We start from the raw sequence: 6,000 nt of genomic DNA on the forward strand, positions 1-6,000 counted from the left end.
CTAGCGCATTTGCATTCATTCACACATTGCTAGGATTAACTTTGAACATTGCTAGGATTTACTGTGAACATTGCTAGGATTTACTGTGAACATTGCTAGGATTTAATCTGCACATTGCTAGGATTTACTTTGGACATTGCTAGGATTTAATCTGAACATTGCTAGGATTAACTTTGAACATTGCTAGGATTACCTTTGAACATTGCTAGGAATTACTTTGAACATTGCTAGGATTTACTGTGAACAATTCTAGGATTTACTGTGAACATTGCTAGAATTAACTTTGAACGCTGCTAGGATTTAATTTGAAAATTGCTAGGATTAACTTTGAACATTGTTAGGATTTACTGTCAACACTGCTAGTATTTACTGTGAACATTGCTTGGATTTACTATGAACACTGCTAGGATTAACTTTGAACATTGCTAGCATTTACTTTGAACACTGCTAGGATTTACTGTGAACATTGTTAGGATTTACTTTGAACACTGCTAGGATTAACTTTGAACATTGCTAGGATTTACTGTGAACATTGCTAGGATATACTTTGTGTCACAAACTGAACTGACTGAACATTGCGAGTTTACGGTGTAGGGGAAGTAACTGCGTAAATTCTAGTCTTGTTGGGGTTGTTTTCTGTTATTGGGATCGTTCCCGGTCGTTTGAGTAGATTCCGGTATTATGATCCTAGTATAAAAAGGCGACACGCATGCTTGTTCGGGGTTCAACTACCGCCACCATATTGTGTACGTCAGCGCCCGCCGCGCGGGGATCGAAGGTCAGTGTCTGTCCCACCCCGCAGACGGGTGGCGGTACACCAGTCACATTGTTTTCTTTTGTTAGTGTGCGCGTCCCGCCGGCGCCCGCCTGCTGGGAGCGAAGGGTCTCCTCACTCCACCTGGCGGGGGGGTGCCGTGCACCGTACACTAACACCCATACCTGTACCTCATCTAACCGGACTTTTAACCAACACGTTTTATACCCTATCTCACTGGATTATATTCTATCACTACCTCTTATTCCTCGCGTAAGGAACATGTTTTATAAACAGGCTCTTAACCTACATAAGCCAACTTAAGACTTCAACATATTGTGATGCCTTAGATCACCACGTATAAGTCTTACCTCTTAGTACACCTAAGCTGTACATTTTAACGAATGGGAATAATCAGTGGAGCGTGTGAATCCTGTGTGAGTGTCTGTGTTTTTTTTTTTTTTTTTTTTTTTTTTTTCTACTCGTACCCATCACCTTCACCCTGAACATAGTGTATATAAATCACAAACGGAATTGGACTTTTATCTTTTTAAGAAAAGTGGTCCTAAGTCTTAACCAGTTTTTAACCCACGTGACTTAATAAATTACCGGCCTTTTACTGGTCCATCCCCATCCCCTATATAGAATTAAAAAACTCACATTTCTTAAACATATAACTTTTACTAAATATTTATAGAGTACCAACAACCCCGTCACCTCCATTCTCTTGGTTAGGTGTCCCCCCCCCCAAGACCCTCCCCCTCCTCCACTGCCTACTAGCACATCTACAGAGCTACTCCCTAATGGACACCTGTTCGTGGGACCGAAGCACCATCCATCTCTTGTTCGTGGTCTTTCCCTCCGACCAAATCAGTGGACGCTCGATTGTGTCTCTGATGGCCTACCACTGTCAGTCTTGTTTGACTGCGTGGTGTTTCGCTTGACATGTTCCGTGAAACGTAGGGCTGAGTGTCGAATTTTCCTCGGGCAGCAAGGTTAGTTGTTCTTTACCTGTGTCTTTGTCTGGAGTGGTCGAGTTTTGCGCATGAATGTTGCGTTCAGTTGTTTTTCTCATTTGTGTTTAATTTTTGTCGTTGGGATATGGGGAGAAATATTCTTGTGACCACGTGCGCGAGAGAATGCATGCTAGTGCAGTAATCTTCTCTATAGCACTGTATAATATTTTTCAACGCTATCTATCCTCTCACCACGAGTGGAGTAGTTTTTGTTGTCGGTTTTTTGGGCCGGTCAAACACAAGTTCCACGTGGTGCTGCGATGTTGGTTGCCCCAGAAGGGAGTAACATGATTAGTCGCGACTTTAACTCCTTGGAATTTTATGATGTAGGAGGGGTATTATATCTCGTTTCAATGTTGTTTAACGTACGATTTTTGACCAGACGTGTAATTGTCCGCACATGGTTGCGAGCCGCCATTTTGATTTTGCGTGAATTTTTCTTGGAGGTAAAACTCGCAGTCCTGTCATTTTGTTCATTAAAACTTGCTTGGCAAGGAAGACGAATTCTGTTTCGGTAGTGTTCTCATGAAAACGTACGCAAACAGTTGGAGTAAATTCTGTTACTGTGACTCAGGAAAATTCCTGTATGGTTTGACTTGTCTTGGAAACTAAACCATTTGAGAATAACACGGTTGTTTCCCTTGCATCAAACCGAGTATGGTTTTGAGCAAAATCAGGACTGGGAGTTTTGATAATGGTGTTTGTAATTTTTTGCAAGATGATTGTTGTGGGTTTCAAAATCCTGACTGTTGTTTTTTTGTTGACAAAGGGATTGTCAACCAAGTGAACTTGTAGATACTTGTCTATCTAGATTAGGGTGTTATGAATTTCAGGCTAGTAGCTTAACTTAGTCTTCATTCATTTCCAGTGCCCGTTATTGAGTTTTGCTGGGAGAGATGGTTACCAGGCTTCAGGGCTGCGACCGCTGAGTTGGTGTACTGAGTGCGGTAACGCCTGGGACAGCGTGTTGTCTTCAGTTGGGGTCAGAAGCACGGTGGTGGTTGTTCGACACTACTTCTGCCAAGCTTCCTGCCCGGTCTTACTTCACGCAGTCTGGTGTTGTGTCCTGGCTGGTATATCTTTTGCCTAGCTGAAACTTTATCTTTGTATCCAGCAATATCAGTACTTCTCCTTTAGTAGCTGGTTTGCTTCACCTTTGTGCCTGGTGTGTGTAATCGCAAGAATTGATCTCGCCAAGACTAAACAAGAACAGTGTACACCAACCGAATAGTCGTCATCGCCTTCACTTAGTGTGCAACTGTGCGGAACTATGGACTGTCGATAATTACAGTCAGTGTGATTGATTAAGTTACGCCGAATCAAGAAAGACTGAACATTCATGGTTTCTTTTCTTGTAGTCATCTTGTTTATGACTTGTTGATTTATGGGATTGCCATGTTTGCTTGAAATTTTGCTGATTGCATATTCAGTCTAATCTTGCGTTGCAGGTGGAGCCTATTTAGTCTATTCTTGTATTGCAGGTGGCGAAGCAGTCTATTGGAAGAGACTTGGCGTCTGTACTTGTTTGCATTACTGACATACTTGGGGGGTACTTAGATTTTTCTGGGATTGTTTTCAAGATTGTTATATTTTTGTTGTTGTTCCAGAATTGTTGTTTTTTCTACTGATTCTGGACTTCAGTATTTTGTGTGTGTGTGTTTTGTTGTATATGTGATTTGCTTATTAGTGATGTGTAGTATTGTTTGTGGGATGATTGTACAGTAAAGTTGAGTGATTGTGAAACTGTCTTGTGCTTCAGGGGTAGTGTATATGCGAGAGATTGTTGGTTGAAAAGGGATCTCTATCCCACTCCCACATAGGGGAGTTACACTTTGAACACTGCTAGGATTTACTGTGAACATTGCTAGGATTTACTGTGAACATTGCTAGGATTTACTGTGAACATTGCTAGGATTTACTGTGAACATTGCTAGGATTTACTGTGAACATTGCTAGGATTTACTGTGAACATTGCTAGGATTTACTGTGAACATTGCTAGGATTTACTGTGAACATTGCTAGGATTTAATTTGAACATTGCTAGGATTTACTGTGAACATTGCTAGGATTTACTGTGAACATTGCTAGGATTTAATTTGAACACTGCTAGGATTAACTTTGAACACTGATAGGATTTAATTTGAACATTGCTAGGATTTACTGTGAACATTGCTAGGATTTACTTTGAACATTGCTAGGATTTACTGTGAACATTGCGCCAGTTGAATATATGCATGATGTATTCCGTTTCAAAGAAATAGGAACACGATATGAACATAAATAAACAGAAACCTTTCATTATTGGGTCACCGAGGTAATTTTAAGTGGAATCTCTCACGTCAAAAACGAACTAGAAATGAGAGGGTCACTTCTTAGTTCTCATAATTCTTACACAAGAAACAACAGCGTGTTTTGAGATAGAAGTTTGTGCGTGTTACTTTGTCATTAGGAGCATTGGAACATAATGTCTGAGGTTTCAGTCAGACTGTAGTTTGACCCGACCTCATTTACATGGTATACACACGTGTGAAGATATGGCTTATTTATCACATGGGTCGTCTCTCTCACGTAAATAGAATACATTGTGTTTTGTATTTCAACTCTACCTCACCCGTTGTTTTGTAAACTATTACAAATGAATCTTCGGTTATTATCTTCGGATGGAACATTAAACGTGTTAACCATTTAATAATGCTTTATGGACTGATTATAGCATCACTTAATCGGACAGTGCAATTGGAAAACATCAAACACTGCTACTTTCACATATGTCGACACCAACAGCAGGACACATCAAACACTGCTACATCTACATCTGTCGACACCAACAGCAGGACACATCAAACACTGCTACTTTCACACCTGTCGACACCAACAGCAGGACACATCAAACACTGCTACTTTCACACATGTCGACACCAACAGCAGGACATATCAAACACTGCTACATCTACACATGTCGACACCAACAGCAGGACACATCAAACACTGCTACATCTACACATGTCGACACCAACAGCAGGAAACATCAAACACTGCTACTTTCACACATGTCGACATCAACAGCAGGACACATCAAACACTGCTACTTTCACACATGTCGACATCAACAGCAGGACACATCAAACACTGCTACTTTCACACCTGTCGACACCAACAGCAGGACACATCAAACACTGCTACTTTCACACCTGTCGACACCAACAGCAGGACACATCAAACACTGCTACATCCACACATGTCGACACCAACAGCAGGACATATCAAACACTGCTACATCTACACATGTCGACACCAACAGCAGGACACATCAAACACTGCTACATCTACATCTGTCGACACCAACAGCAGGACACATCAAACACTGCTACTTTCACACATGTCGACATCAACAGCAGGAAACATCAAACACTGCTACTTTCACACCTGTCGACACCAACAGCAGGACACATCAAACACTGCTACATCTACATCTGTCGACACCAACAGCAGGAAACATCAAACACTGCTACTTTCACACATGTCGACACCAACAGCAGGACACATCAAACACTGCTACTTTCACACCTGTCGACACCAACAGCAGGAAACATCAAACACTGCTACTTTCACACATGTCGACACCAACAGCAGGACACATCAAACACTGCTACTTTCACACATGTCGACACCAACAGCAGGACACATCAAACACTGCTACTTTCACACATGTCGACATCAACAGCAGGAAACATCAAACACTGCTACTTTCACACCTGTCGACACCAACAGCAGGAAACAGAACATAGTACATCATCATCATCATCTGGTTGTGAATGAGGGGAATACGCTCAGTTATAATATAAGCTCACCATTTACACTAAGGTTGCATTCTTTGCATTTGACTCCACGACATCTCAGTGGAAACCTGGACACGCTTCCTGCGTACGACTTGAGGTTTCGGCGTGCCTGCAGGAACCTGGCGAAGGGCTTGTGTCTGTCTTCCTCTCCCAGCTTTTGTTTGTCTTCCTTTTCCAGCTTGTCGGTCTGCAAGAAGCGGACGTCCTGCAAGATTCCACAGTATTACACCTCATAAGACCAACCGTTTGCTGTGACGTCACATTACACACATATGTTAAACTTATACAAGTGATATGATCATCCTTTCACTGAGATTAACTACTGCCATTGACTGATGGCGTGTCTACAGTGTGTGACATGACAAGGGAACTCACCGCTTCATAGAGACAC

General features: G+C 41.9%; 1 protein-coding gene across 1 annotated transcript in view; it reads right to left on the reverse strand.

The window, feature by feature from the left end:
- Positions 1-5,759, reverse strand: part of LOC138950070 (transient receptor potential cation channel subfamily M member 8-like) — a 28,637-nt gene extending 22,878 nt beyond the window's left edge. Inside the window, exon 1 of the mRNA XM_070321848.1 lies at positions 5,622-5,759. The gene's annotated coding sequence lies outside the window, so the exon portion shown is untranslated. The remainder of the gene's footprint in view (positions 1-5,621) is intronic.
- Between the last annotated feature and the right edge of the window lie 241 nt (positions 5,760-6,000).

The sequence above is a fragment of the Littorina saxatilis genome, linkage group LG16 (assembly GCF_037325665.1).
Source record: "Littorina saxatilis isolate snail1 linkage group LG16, US_GU_Lsax_2.0, whole genome shotgun sequence".
Lineage (NCBI taxonomy): Eukaryota > Metazoa > Mollusca > Gastropoda > Littorinimorpha > Littorinidae > Littorina > Littorina saxatilis.